The sequence below is a fragment of the Trachypithecus francoisi genome, unplaced genomic scaffold (assembly GCF_009764315.1).
Source record: "Trachypithecus francoisi isolate TF-2019V2 unplaced genomic scaffold, Tfra_2.0 Lachesis_group14, whole genome shotgun sequence".
Lineage (NCBI taxonomy): Eukaryota > Metazoa > Chordata > Mammalia > Primates > Cercopithecidae > Trachypithecus > Trachypithecus francoisi.
In genome coordinates, this window is record NW_022681459.1 from 41,501,320 (window position 1) to 41,515,438 (window position 14,119).

Below are 14,119 nucleotides of genomic sequence, written 5' to 3' on the forward strand. Positions count from 1 at the left end.
ATCAAAATATAAAAATACAAGCTAGGTTTTTTAGTGGATATTCAAATAGTCAGAAGACTATTCTAAAATTTATATGGAAAGGCAAAGGAACTGGAATAGCTATCATTGTTATTTTAAGCTACTTGCTGCAGATTGTATACCCATATCTCTTTTTGTTTGTTTTAAATTATTTTATTGAGGTGAAATTTACATGCAGTGAAATACACAGATCTTAAGTTCTCAATTCAATAAATATATAAACCCATGTAACCAAAACCCCAATCAAGACCCTATTTTCATTACCCTCAGAAAGTTTTCTGTGTCCCTTCACAGTCAGTTCGCACCCTCCCACCTCCACCCCAGAATAGGCAACTACTGACCTGTGTTCTTTTTTTTTTTTTTTTTTGAGATGGAGTCTGGCTCTGTCGCCCAGGCTGGAGTGCAGTGGCATGATCTCGGCTCACTGCAAGCTCTGCCTCCCAGGTTGACACCATTCTCCTGCCTCAGCCTCCCAAGAAGCTGGGACTACAGGCACCTGCCACCATGCCCGGCTAATTTTTGTGTTTTTAGTAGAGATATGGTTTCACCATGTTAGCCAGGATGGTCTCGATCTCCTGACCTCAAGTGATCCACCTGCCTCGTCCTCCCAAAGTGCTGGGATTACAGGCGTGAGCCGCCTCCGCACCCGGCCTGATCTGTGTTCTATAACCACAGATTAATTCTGCCTATTTTAGAACTTTGAATATACACGGAACTTCTGTGAATCAATAATAAAAAATATGGGTACAAGTTCAGTGTCAGATATGTCCCCTGAAAATATTTTCTTATGACAATGACTTTTGGCTTCTTTCTTTCTTTCTTTTTTTTTTTTTTTTGAGACAGGATCTTACTCGGTCACCCAGGTTGGAGTGCAGTGGCTCAATCATCACTCACTGTAGCCTCAAACTCCCAGGCTGAGGCAATCCTTCCACCTCAGCCTCCCCAGTAGCTAGGACCATAAGTGTCCACCAGCATGCCCAACTAATTTTTAAATTTTTTGTAGAGACAGGGTCTTGCTATGTTGCCCAGGCTGCTCTTGAACTCCTGGGCTCAAGCAATCTGCCCACCTTGGCTTCCCAAACTGCTGGGATTACAGGATTGAGTCACCACACCTGGATGATTTTCATCTTAATGTTATCTTTTGAGAAACAGATGTTTATAATTTTGATAATCCAGTTTATCAATTTTAAAATTTCATATTTCATGCTTTTTGCATCCTTTCCAAGAAATCTTTGCTTACTGACTCCAAGATTATGCATATATTCTCCTTTGTTTCTTCTAGAAGCTTTGCAGTTTTATTGTTATGTTTAGGTCTATAATTTTATGTTGAATTAGTTTTTGTTTTGTTTTTTTGAGATAGGGTCTCACTTTGTCACCCAGGCTGGAGTGCAGTGGCGCGATCTCTGCTCACTGCAATCTCCACTTCCCAGGTTCTAGCAATTCTCTTGCCTCAGCCTCCTGAGTAACTGGGATCACAGGCATGCCCCACCACACCTGGCTAATTTTTTGTATTTTAGCAGATATGGGGTTTTGCCCTGTTGGCCAGGCTGGTCTCGAATTCCTGGCCTCAAGTGATCCACCTGCCTTGGCCTTCCAAAGTGCTGGGATTACAGGCAGGAGCCATTGTGTCCCACCTTGAATTAGTTTTTGCGTATGGTGTTAGGTAGAAGTCAAAGTTCATCCTACCAATTTATCCAATAGTTCGAGCACTATTTGTTTAAAATATTTGACTTTCCCCATTTAATTGCCAATTTCATCTTTGATGATAATCAATTGGCTACATGTTGTGGGTCTCTTTGTGGACTTTATTCTGTTATAAAATGCTGCATAACATTATCTATTGCTGCACAGCAACTCAAAACTTAGTGACTTAAAATAGCAATTTAGCCGGGTGCAGTGGCTCAAGCCTGTAATCCCAGCACTTTGGGAGGCCGAGACGGGTGGATCACGAGGTCAGGAGATCGAGACCATCCTGGCTAACACGGTGAAACCCCATCTCTACTAAAAAGTACAAAAAACTAGCCGGGCGAGGTGTCGGGCACCTGTAGTCCCAGTTACTCGGGAGGCTGAGGCAGGAGAATGGCGTGAACCTGGGAAGCGGAGCTTGCAGTGAGCTGAGATCTGGCCACTGCACTCCAGTCTGGGCGACAGAGTGAGACTCCATCTCAAAAAAAAAAAAAAAAAAAAAAAAGCAATTTAGTCTTACTGTATCTTATATTATGGTTTCTGTGGTCAGGAATTCAGGATGTCTCAGCTGAGTAGTTGATGCAATTCCAGGTAGACGGTGGTTGGAGCTGGAACAACTGGCTGGATTTGTTTCTTTCCATGGAGTCTGATATCATCTCTGCAGGTAGACTAGCCTGGCAACCATCTCTGCAAGTGGACTAGCCTGGCAACCACCTCTGTGCAGGTGGGCTAGCCTGGCAACCTTGAAAGCATGGTGGCCCCAAGTCTCTGTGCATAGTGCTGTAGCACCCAAGGCAGATGCTGCATTATCTCTTGCGCCCCAGCCTCAGGAGCTCCGCAGCATCAGTTCTGTGGCATTCTGTGGTTTATAAGGGAATGAGATTCCTGAGATTCACAGATGGTATCAGGGTTCTGGAAGAGCATGTGGGATAGAAGGAAGTGTTGTGGCCATCTTTGAAAAATACAATCTGTAGAATCTCATCCTTTTAAACAATTTTGGTGAATCTTTTATCTCTCTGTCACAGACTGGATAATGTATATTGGTCTGTCTCTGGATAGCGGAGTGGGCAGCGGGAGGACTCCCCAAAGGCACAACGGAGGCCTGGGGCCAGGACAGTGACAGTGGAGAGGGGATGGGGGCCATCCCCTTTGTACATGTCTGTGTCCCAGCTGTGTGGCACCAGATGTGGTGCGGGAGGTGGGGGAGGCATCGGGGCGACCAGCTGGATGGGCAGGGCCATCGGTTGTCTCTGTGACAGCCTCTGAGACACAGGCACAGGGGTCTGGTGGGGGCTGTGTAGGTGAGGCTAGAGCCCACTGGTGATGTGTTCCTGGGGGCTAGGGGCTGCAGGGGATGTGAGGGAGGAGATTCTGGAACAGAGCAGGGAAGCCAGGTTGGCTGCTGGGGAGTCGCTGAGGCCCCTTCCACCCTGCTGCCCTGTACCCTGACTGGGAAACAGAGCCCCGCACAAACAAGGCTGTTTGGGTTGGCTGGGGTTCCCTGGGAGGATTGCAGTGCTGAATGAAGCCGGCTCAGGCTCCGGGAAAGGCGGTGAGTGAGAGAGCACGTTCCATGGTAACTATAGGCCCAGCGCTGTCCAGCCCAGTTTGGGGAGGGGGCTCTGTGTTGTGCTTGGCCAGCTCACTCCAAAGCAGCAGCACCCCGGGGGCAGCAGTGAGTCTCCAGAGGCAGGGGCATTTTTCCTGTGCAGACAACCCCTCCTCGCTGAAACTCATGATCCAAGGAGATCTCCAAGAAAGCACTCTTGACAGAGGACAAGCGGCTGGGACCCTGGCCCAAGGCGGCTGCACTGCCCTCTGCAAACTACTCAGTGCCTTGGGTCCAATCGGGGGTGGGGAGATGCTCTGGAGACCTCCCTCGCTCCCCACCCGGGGTGGTCTCCTTGCCTGGCCACCTCCTGACAATATTTCCCACCTCTTCTGCACTGCTTGCTGGCCTTTGCTGGCGCCGGGCCTTTGTTCAGCCTTGTCTCCACTTTTTAGCACGTTTTAAGCAAAGTTTAGAGGAAATTTTTCTAAATTTTGGTATAAATTTGGAAAATATTTAAAAATGTAGCAAAGTTATTTTAGCAAATGTGTTTTTGTCTGGAGGCTGGCTCCTGCTGGCTGTGCTCTGAGCCCGCTGGCCTACCTGCCCGGACAGGGCCTGCTGCCCGGCACTGCTGCTTGACCAGTCACTCTCCTGCACATTTCATTTTTCATTTACACATTAGGCTCTCCCTCAAGGGAGTCTGCCCCAGAGCAGGGTCCTGCCGGCCTTGTCCACACTGCTTCCCCGAGGTACACAGAAATGACTTCTCCTGACCCTGCGCAGTGACTCATAATCCCAGATCGCTTGAGCTCGAAAGTTTGAGACCAGCCTGGGCAACATAGCGAAACCCTGTCTCTACCAAACAAACAAAAAAACAGCCAGGTATGGTGGCGAATGCCTGTGGTCCCAGCTACTCAGGAGGCTAAGATGGGAGGATCATTTGAGCCTGGGAGGAAGAGGTTGCTGTGAGCTGAGATCCCATCATAGCACTCCAGCCTGGGTGACAGAGTGAGACCCCATCTTGAAAAAAAAAGAAAAGAAATGACTTCTTCCAGGCAAAACTGATCCAAGGGTGTCTCATGATTTTGGTTGTTCATTTGCTTTAGTGTAGGCAGTGTGAAGACCTCACCTGAGTGTGCCACCAACGGAGGCTGCAGGCCCCGGCTCCAGTGAGGGCTGGTGCTACCGCTGCCCTGCCCAGGATGGCTCTGCGTCCTCCTTCCAGAAGCCCAGACTCCCCTGTGGGCCGCCCACCTGGCTGCAGCTCCTGAATGTCTAGTAGGCATCGCACCCTTCATGGATGCACCTGCAAAGAAACTGCACTGTGCTTGCCCGGGGGTCCTCCGTCTGACTGGTGACTGCACCATTTGCTCAAATAAAACCTTAGGGTCACCTGCTTGTCCTGCATTGGATCCATCAGCAAGTCCTGCTGATTCTATCCCTAGATGCATTCAAAATGTTCTCGCCTGGCTTCATTACCACCTGTGTCTGTGCCCTGAGGCACTTCAGACCGGGCAGCTTAACCACAGACACTTACTGTCTTGTAGTCCTGGAGGCTGGAAGTCCAAGATCAAGGTGTGGGCAGGGCTGGTTCTGACTAAGCGCTCTCTCCTTGGCTTGTGGGCGGCCACCTTCTCCCTGAGTCCTCCTGGAGTTGTCCCTTTGTACATGTCTGTGTCCCAATTTCTTCTTAGAAGCACACCAGTCATATGGGATCAGGGCCTACCCCCTCATGAATTTATTTTAACTTAACTACCTCCTTAAAGACCCTACCTCCAAATACACATTCGGAGGTCCTGGGGGTGAGGGCTTCGGTGTGGAGTTTTGGAAGGGAGAACATAAGTCTGTGCATAACATCACCCATGCCACCCTCATCCCTGCTGCCTCCGCTCAGGCCTTCCATCTGGGGCCACGCTTGTCCTCACATAGCAGTATGGACTATTCAGGTCACCACTCCGCCCGAGCCATGCACACAAGACTCACGTGAGGAGGCCTGAGGCCTGGAACTTAGACTCTTGGGATGCCTGCTGGGGATGAGGTCAGCAGGCCCTTCACTCCTCCAGACACAGGGGCCTGCACTCTGCCCGGAGTCTCCCAGTCCTTCTCTGTGCCAGCATGGATCGGTATTTTATTTTAAATGACAGCTTTATTGAGACAATTTAAAGACCATACAATCACCCACTCAAAGTGTACCAGTCAGAAGTTGTTAGCATATTCACAGTGTTGTGTATCCATCACCACTGGGTAACTCTAGAACATTTTAAACTGAGACATAATTCACACACCATAAAATCCCGACACATGCCCCAACACCGATGAACCTTGAGGACATTATGCTAAGAGAAAGAAGCCAGCGACGAAAGGACGGATACCATGTGGTTCCATGTATGTGAGATGCATAGAGTAGTGAGGTTCACAGGCACAGACAGTAGAATAGGGATTGCCAGGGGTAGTGAGGTTCACAGGCACGGACAGTAGAATAGGGGTTGGCAGGGGTTGGGGGGCAGGGGATGAGGGGGGCTGCTGTTTAATGGGGCAGAGTTTTAGTTTTGCAAGATGCATGAAGTTCTGAAGATGGATGGTGGTGACAATTACACAACACTGTGAATGTATGTAATGTCACTGAACTGTACACTTAAGAATGGGCTGGGCGCTGTGGCTGGCACCTATAATCCCAGCACTTTGGGAGGGCGAGGAGGGCAGATCACCTGAGGTCAAGAGTGTGAGACCAGCCTGGCCAATGTGGTGAAATACTGTCTCTACAAAAATACAAAACTTAAGCCGGGCGCAGTGGCTCACGCCTGTAATCTCAGCACTTTGGGAGGCCGAGGCGGGTGGATCACAAGGTCAGGAGATCAAGACCATCCTGGCTAATGCCATGAAATCCCGTCTCTACTAAAAATACAAAAAATTAGCCGGGCACAGTGGCGGGCACCTGTAGTCCCAGCTACTCAGGAGGCTGAGGCAGGAGAATAGTGTGAATTCGGGAGGCAGAGCTTGCAGTGAGCCAAGATTGCGCCACTGCACTCCAGCCTGGGTGACAGAGCGAGACTCCACCTCAAAAACAAAACAAAACAAAAAGATTCAAACGGTAAATATATGTCATGCATATTTAACTACAATTTTTTTTTTAAAAAGTGAGTAATTAAAAATCAATCAAACAAAAAGTTGCAGGCCAATGGGCCTAGAGTGCTGCAGGGTGTATTAATATGTCAGCAAAAGAAAAAAATGCTCATGCATCCATGTGCTTGTACTTGTACACACCACCCTGAAAGGATATCAAGGAGCTACCCCGTGAGCGGGTGACAAGGATGGCATTCCTTAGGTGGGTGAGAGCCCAGGCAGGAATCTCCACAAGTGAGTCCTTTCATGCTCCTGGAACTTGGAATCTTGGGACTCTGTTACCTACTAGAAAAAGTTAAAAAAGGCCGGGCGCGGTGGCTCAAGCCTGTAATCCCAGCACTTTGGGAGGCCGAGACGGGCGGATCACGAGGTCAGGAGATCGAGACCATCCTGGCTAACACGGTGAAACCCCGTCTCTACTAAAAAAATACAAAAAATTAGCCGGGCGAGATGGCGGGCGCCTGTAGTCCCAGCTACTCGGGAGGCTGAGGCGAGAGAATGGCGTAAACCCGGGAGGCGGAGCTTGCAGTGAGCTGAGATCCGGCCACTGCACTCCAGCCTGGGCGACAGAGCGAGACTCCGTCTCAAAAAAAAAAAAAAAAAAAAAAAAAAAAAGTAAAAAAAAATTAGTTGCCGAAGGAGGTCAAGCTGAGGGAAAAGAGCTAAAGCCTCCAGCAGCGATGGTGGCCCCACCCCACCAGGCCCCACCTTGGGCGGGGGCTCCCAGGAAGAAGCCAGCCTGTCCGGTGAAAGCTTGAAGCTCCTGTTCTGTAAGGAGCTGAGTAATGGTGACATACCAAGGCAGGTCAGCAGGGAAGAAGGCGACTTTGTTGATTCCTTTCCTCCTAACCTCACACGTCTTCCGCTCAGAAGTCCAGCAGTGTGCGGTCAGCCCCGTCCCAGTGGCCAGACTGAACGATCTGCTGAGACCACGGAATTCTGAGCAGAAGGCGTTCCCAACGGCCACGCTCACACCCAGAGCACAAGCTCCCAGCCAAAAGCTGCCTCCCTCGGCTGCACAGGAATCTTAACATGCGGGATTATCCACTGAGGAAAGAGTGGAATGGAACAAACAGAAAAAGTGAAGGCTCCTGTAAAGGCAATTAAAATCGACTTAGTTGGCAGCCGAACGTTAACATTGCTGCAAAGACCTTAAAAAGAAAGCCAGCCATTTTATTCAGAATTTACATTCCAGCAGCCCAAGAAGTCAGACTTTTACCTAATTAAAAAGGAGTAACAAGGCATGTTACTTGTTTCTGTTTTTATTTTTGCCTTTCAGACAATTTCCAAATAAATTATTACCAAGCTGTTTTGAGGTTTGAGAATAAGAAGAAAATCTGATATTCAAAATAAGAAGTCGTTTCACGGTCTCTGACTGATAAACAGACATCCATTAGCAAAATGAGAGAGAGAGACACATTTTCCTAGATCAAATTTCCAAAGAAATGGAAGTTTCTTGTGTTTTCTTGCCAAAACCCTGGCTGCCTCTGGTGCTTTGATGAATCGTTTCCCCCTGGAGAATAAGAAGATTCTGGAAGTGTCTTGTGTGTATGGAGGGCTGAATAGATGATAGATATAGTGATGCCATTAGAAGTTAGGGCTCTCTTGTAGAAGGAGGTACAGATATGGAATGACGGACACAAGGAGGAGCCTGCAGGGCCAGGAAGGACTAGGAGTGACTGTGAGTTCATGGTATGAGTTATTATGGATTCATTATAACTAATTGCAATGACCATTAAAATTAATAGTACAATCACATATTAATAACAATACTAATAATATAATCACAATTCAATGATGTTTAACAATATTATTAATTGTATATTTATTTATACATATTATAATCTTACAAATAATTTTTTTCTAGGATCTAAATGATACTGTGGTAAAGTGAGCACAACTCACACCTGGATTCCAGTGTGGAAGAAATATTCCGCTCTAAGAAAGCTGGGCTTGGTCAGGCATGGTGGCTCACGCCTATAATCCCAGCACTTTGGGAGGCCAAGGTGGGAGGATCACTTAAGTCCAGGAGTTTGAGACCAGCCTGGGCAATATAATGAGACCCTATCTCCATAAAAAACAAACAAACAAAAAAAAGGAAGCAGGGCTCCTCAGGGAAGTGGCTGCCTCCAGCGCTGCAGCAGTTAAAGTGCAGGCTGAGCCTGGTGCAGCGGTGGTGCCAGGAAGCAAGGGCGTGCTCCACCATGACGGGGACATGGGGCTGGTCAGCCAGCATCCAAACAAGCACCACAGTCACTGAATATAACTCACCGAATCAAAGAAAACCGCACAGGCCTTCGCTGGTAACCGGAGGGGAGACTGGGCAGTTTTCCTTACGGTGGAAAGCCAGCTATTAAATGGAGAAGAAACAAAGGAGTTAGAAAATCACTATCTTGAGTGGGCGTAGTGGCTCACGCCTGTAATCCCAGCACTTCGGGAGGCCAAGACAGGAGGATCGCTTGAGCCCAGGAGTTTGAGACCACTCTGGGCAACATGGTGAGACCTCATCTCTACCAAAAAAATTTTCAAAACATTAGCTGAATGCAGTGGGATGTACCTGTAGTCCCAGCTACTTGGGAGGCTGAGGCTGGAGGATCCTCTGAGCCCAGAAGTTTGAAGCTACAGTGAGCCGTGATTGCAGCACTGCACTCTAGCCTGGATGGCAGAGTAACACCTTGTCTCAAAAAAACAAAAACAAAAAAAGGTAGCACAATGTGGATTTTTACAGAAAGAGCAAGAAAGGCCATGAAGCAAACTGTTTAAAAGAAACAACTTGAAGTGAAAGGCTTAGGGCGCTCATTGTGCTTTTCTTTTCTCCAGAAGACCCCAGAGAGAGCCCTGAGTGGTCTGCGGCCACTGGGAGTCTCTGGCCACCACAAGAGGAGCTTGTGGTCCTGTAGGAGTTGATGGGTCGGCATCGCCTGGGCCGAGAGTCCGTGTCTGCCATGTGACTCGTGGTCTTCCACAGCAGACACTCAGCTTTCTGCATACAGGTGTGGCTGGTAAAAAAGCCACAGGGGCTCCCCCAGGACCCCAGCTCAGGGTTGGACGTGGGATGTGACCGGCCCCAGACTCTCTGCTTGAGCTCGGCTGTGCAGCCTCGCGGGGGCTGGCCCTGCCACGGGTGCCCCTCCCGGACCACGCACCAGGAGGTTTCCACCCTGACCTGCGAAGATGCAACGCTTTCTGGATCTGAGCAACACACTTCATTGAGGATGGGCCTCTCCCAGGACAGCACTGATGGGAACTTCCCGTGAACACCTGTTGGGCTGTGCTTCTCCTTGGAACATCTGGTTAAGCAGGAATGGGGCCTGTGTTGGGGCAAGGGGCTGCTCCACTCCCTCCATGCCCAACCGGCATCGGTGCTACCACCTCCTGCCTCCAGCCAAGCTGAGGGGTTCACACACATGGTCAGCAGAGTTTCACCTGGCAGTGAGATCTACCCCCTGCACTGGGGGAACGAGGGCTGGTCTGTCCTCATGTCCTGCCCCAGTGGCCACCCCAAGCCCCAAGGGAAAAGCAGCACAAATGTCTGCTCCCCACTGCGTGAGGGCACCTGCTCCTCTTTCTGCCAGCCAGCTCCTGGATGCCCCACACACGCAGCCTGGGAGCAGAGGGTAGCAGGAGGAAGAGGAGGTGACAGAGAGCCCAGAGACAAAAGCCAATGTGTGGGCCAGTCCTGGGGGCTGCAGGCACAGACACAGGAGGCGCCTGTCGGGGCTTGGGGCTGAGGGGATGCCCAGAGCCGCAGGCGGAGAGCAGGGGTCATTGCCAAGGGCACTGGCCAGAAAACCAGGCATGGGGCTCAGGAGAGCCTTCAAGGAACAGGCCTGGGGCTGTGGGCTGAGGCGGGGCTCTGGTGAGACAGCGTCTTTTTTTTTTTTTTTTTTTTTTGAGATGGAGTCTCACTCTGTCCCCCAGGCTGGAGTACAGTGGCGTGATCTGGGCTCACTGCAACCTCTGTCTCCCAGGTTCATGCCATTCTCCTGCCTCAGCCTCCCGAGAAGCTGGGACTACAGGCGCCCACCACCACATCCAGCTAATTTTTTGTATTTTTAGTAGAGACGGGGATTCACCATGTTAGCCAGGATGGTCTCGATCTCCTGACCTCGTGATCCGCCCGCGTTGGCCTCCCAAAGTGCTGGGATTATAGGCATGAGCCACTGCGCCTGGCTCTGGTGAGACAACTTCTAAACCCCAAGCCAGCACAGCCATGCCGGGTCCCTGACCTCCAAGGCCATTGCTGTGGGGGATAAGACACGCCCAGTAAGCATGACCCCAACATCTACTAATCCCGGCAGCCTCTGGGCCTCTGCAGACCCTGCTTGAGGGAAAGAGGAGGCTGAGGGGGAGGCCGCACCAGGCGGAGCTGTTGGGGAAGGGCCCCTGGATGCCACACGTGAGCCTCAGAGAGGGCAGGTGTGTGGGCAGGAGCAGCCAGGCCACAGGAACACATGTCTGGGCAGGGAGAGGGCAGTGGGCCTGGACTGAGCAGGTTGGGGACCCTGCGAGAGAGACCAGGGAGGTCTCCAGAGTGGTGGCATGACCAGAGTGTTAGGGAGATTGATGTGGCGGCGGCACATCCCCGAGGAGGCAGGGGTGAAAGTGTCACCCAGGAGGCTGCAGATGGTCGACCAGCTGGGGTCTGAGGGGCCAGGAGAGAGCCAGGGGCAAATGTACCCAGGAGGAAGGAAGGAAGCCAGGTCAGGCAGGGATGGGTGGCGAAACGCGGGGTGAGACCACAGTCATGAAGCAACTCCCGCAGCCGCTCCACTCAAGCCGGTCCTGCGGCAGTTTCCACACTTGTTGGCTGTGACCACAAATTAAAAAGCCAACTGCAGACATCAAGGCTGCCCTGCAGCTGTGACAGCCCTCCGCCCCACCCACCACACCTCTGACTCCCAGGCAAGGGCTGAGAGGCCCTCCTGAGCACACCCATCCACCCAGCTCCACAGCGTGCACAGGGCGTGGCAGCCTCGGATGTAGAGAAGTGCCTCACAGCCTCCCCAACAGGTTCCCACTGGCCCAGTGCCAGCCCGTGCCCCAGTTGTGCAGGGATCTGCAGAGCTGTGTGGCAATTCATTTCTTTGGCAACAATGACCCGAGAGAGCCCGGCCTTAAGAGCGAAGATAAACGGGCTCTTCGACTAGGATGTTCTTGTCACAGGGGAGGGAGATAGGCAGCTGGCCCTGCTCCCTTACCCCTTTGCGAGGAGCCCCTGAAAGGAGCCCATGGACCACGTCGAAATGCAGGGTGCTGTGGGGTTCTCCAAGGAGGAGACCAGGCCCTTGTCCTCAGCTCAGCTCTGGGAGAGGAACCCAGGGGAAGGGAGACAAATTTTGCAGGGATGTGGAGTGCCAGAGAGCAGGGCCCCTGTGCAGAGCCCAGAGGGGGCTGCAGGGCGTAAGGGCAGAAGGAGGTGCAAAGGCTGTGCATCAAGGACACAGATCCATAGCTGGCTCTTCAGAATGCAGCCGAAAAGCTTAAAAGCTTTGAAAACGCGATGCCTAGGTTCTGCCGGTGAGCACTTAATAGCGCTCTCTGAGAGTGGCCCCCGATTCTGCCTTTTTTTTTTTTTTTTAAATGCAGATACTGGTTTAAAACTAGACACACTCGCAGTTAAGTGAACACCAGCCTCACAGACTTCATGATCCAGACTTGTTCTGCGTGACCCAAATTACACATGACTGCCTGTTATGTGTTTTAAAATTTTTTTTTAATTAATTTTTTTTCTGTGGAGATCATTGTAGATTCACAGGCAGTTGTAAGAAACAACACAGAGAGGTCCCTTGTACCCAATGGTACCATCTTGCAAACGGTAGGACATCAGAGCCTGGATGCTGACACTGGTACAGTCAAGCTATGGGATATTTCTGTCACCAGAGGCTCCCTCCTGCTGCCCTTTTATGGCCATATGCACCTCCCTCCCACTGAAGCCCCTTCCTAACCTCTGGCAATGGCTGATGTGTCTTGCATTTCTATAACGTTGTCATTTCAACAGTGTTTTGTAAGTGGACATGGAATCATATAGTATGTAATCCTTCAGGCCTGGCTTTTTCCACTTAGCATAATTCTTTGAAGATTTATCCCGGTTGTTGCAGGGATTGATAAAAACTTCATTTCTTGGCCGGGCGCGGTGGCTCACGCCTGTAATCTCAGCACTTTGGGAGGCCGAGGTGGGCGGATCACGAGGTCAGAAGATCAAGACCATCCTGGCTAACACAGTGAAACCCCATCTCTACTAAAAACACAAAAAATTAGCCCGGTGTGGTGGTGGGCGCCTGTAATCCCAACTACTTGGGAGGCTGAGGCAGGAGAATGGCCTGAACCCGGGAGGCGGAGCTTGCAGTGAGCCGAGATGGCGCCACTGCACTCTACCCAGCCTGGCCACAGAGTGAGACTCCGTCTCAAAAAAAAAAAAAAAAAAGTATCACATTACCTATATAGCTGGGACTACAGGCGCCTGCCACCTCACCCGGCTAGTTTTTTTTTTTTTTTTTTTTTGAGACGGAGTCTCGCTCTGTCGCTCGGGCTGGAGTGTAGTGGCCAGATCTCAGCTCACTGCAAGCTCCGCGTCCTGGGTTTACGCCATTCTCCTGCCTCAGCCTCCGGAGTAGCTGGGACTACAGGCGCCCGCCACCTCGCCTGGCTAGTTTTTTGTATTTTTTTAGTAGAGACGGGGTTTCACCGTGTTAGCCAGGATGGTCTCGATCTCCTGACCTCGTGATCCGCCCGTCTCGGCCTCCCAAAGTGCTGGAATTACAGGCTTGAGCCACCGCGCCCAGCCAGTTTTTTGTATTTTTAGTAGAGACGGGGTTTCACTGTGTTACCTAGGATGGTCTTGATCTCCTGACCTTGTGATCCGCCCGCCTCGGCCTCCCAAAGTGTTGGGATTACAGGCGTGAGCCACTGCGCCTGGCCGAATTTTGTCAAATGCTTTTTGTGCATCAATTGATACGATTTTTCTTCATTATCCTGTAAATTCAGTGGATTATATTGTTTGCTTTTTGAATGTTTAACCAGTCATCCATTCCAGGAGTAACTCCATTTGGTAATGGTGTATAATTGTTTGCATATAGTGCTGAGTTCTATTTGCTAATATTCTATGAAATCTTTTCTTTTTTTTTTTTTTGAGGCGGAGTCTCGCTCTGTCGCCCTGACTGGAGTGCAGTGGCCGGATCTCAGCTCACTGCAAGCTCCGCCTCCCGGGTTCACGCCATTCTCCTGCCTCAGCCTCCCGAGTAGCTGGGACTACAGGCGCCCGCCACTTCGCCCGGCTAGTTTTTGTATTTTTAGTAGAGATGGGGTTTCACCGTGTTAGCCAGGATGGTCTCGATCTCCTGACCTCGTGATCCGCCCGTCTCGGCCTCCCAAAGTGCTGGGATTACAGGCTTGAGCCACCGCGCCCGGCCCGAAATATTTTCTTGTTCTATATTCATGAGGGATATTTGTCTGAGATTTTCTTTTTTTATACTACCTTTGTTCAGTTTTGGTATCACTGTATTTCTAGCTGCATAAAACAAATAGGAAGTCTTCTCTCCTCATCTATTTTCTGGAACAATAGTGATAAATTTTTCTTCAAAGATTTGATAGAATTATCTATTTAAACCATAGGAACCTGGAGATTTCTTTTTTAGGAGTTCTAAAATTATGAATTCAATTCCCTATTCAAGTTATCTTTTTCATATTGGGTAAGTTGTGGTAGTTTGTATTTTTCAAGAAATTGGTTTATTTCATCCA

General features: G+C 50.2%; 1 long non-coding RNA gene across 1 annotated transcript; it reads right to left on the reverse strand.

The window, feature by feature from the left end:
* Nucleotides 1-542: 542 nt before the first annotated feature.
* On the reverse strand, nucleotides 543-13,807 carry LOC117096704. Its single transcript, XR_004442598.1, has 2 exons — nucleotides 13,725-13,807; nucleotides 543-598 (listed from the first exon to the last, which is right to left on the reverse strand). It is a non-coding gene; the product is annotated as an uncharacterized LOC117096704 (long non-coding RNA).
* Nucleotides 13,808-14,119: the final 312 nt, after the last annotated feature.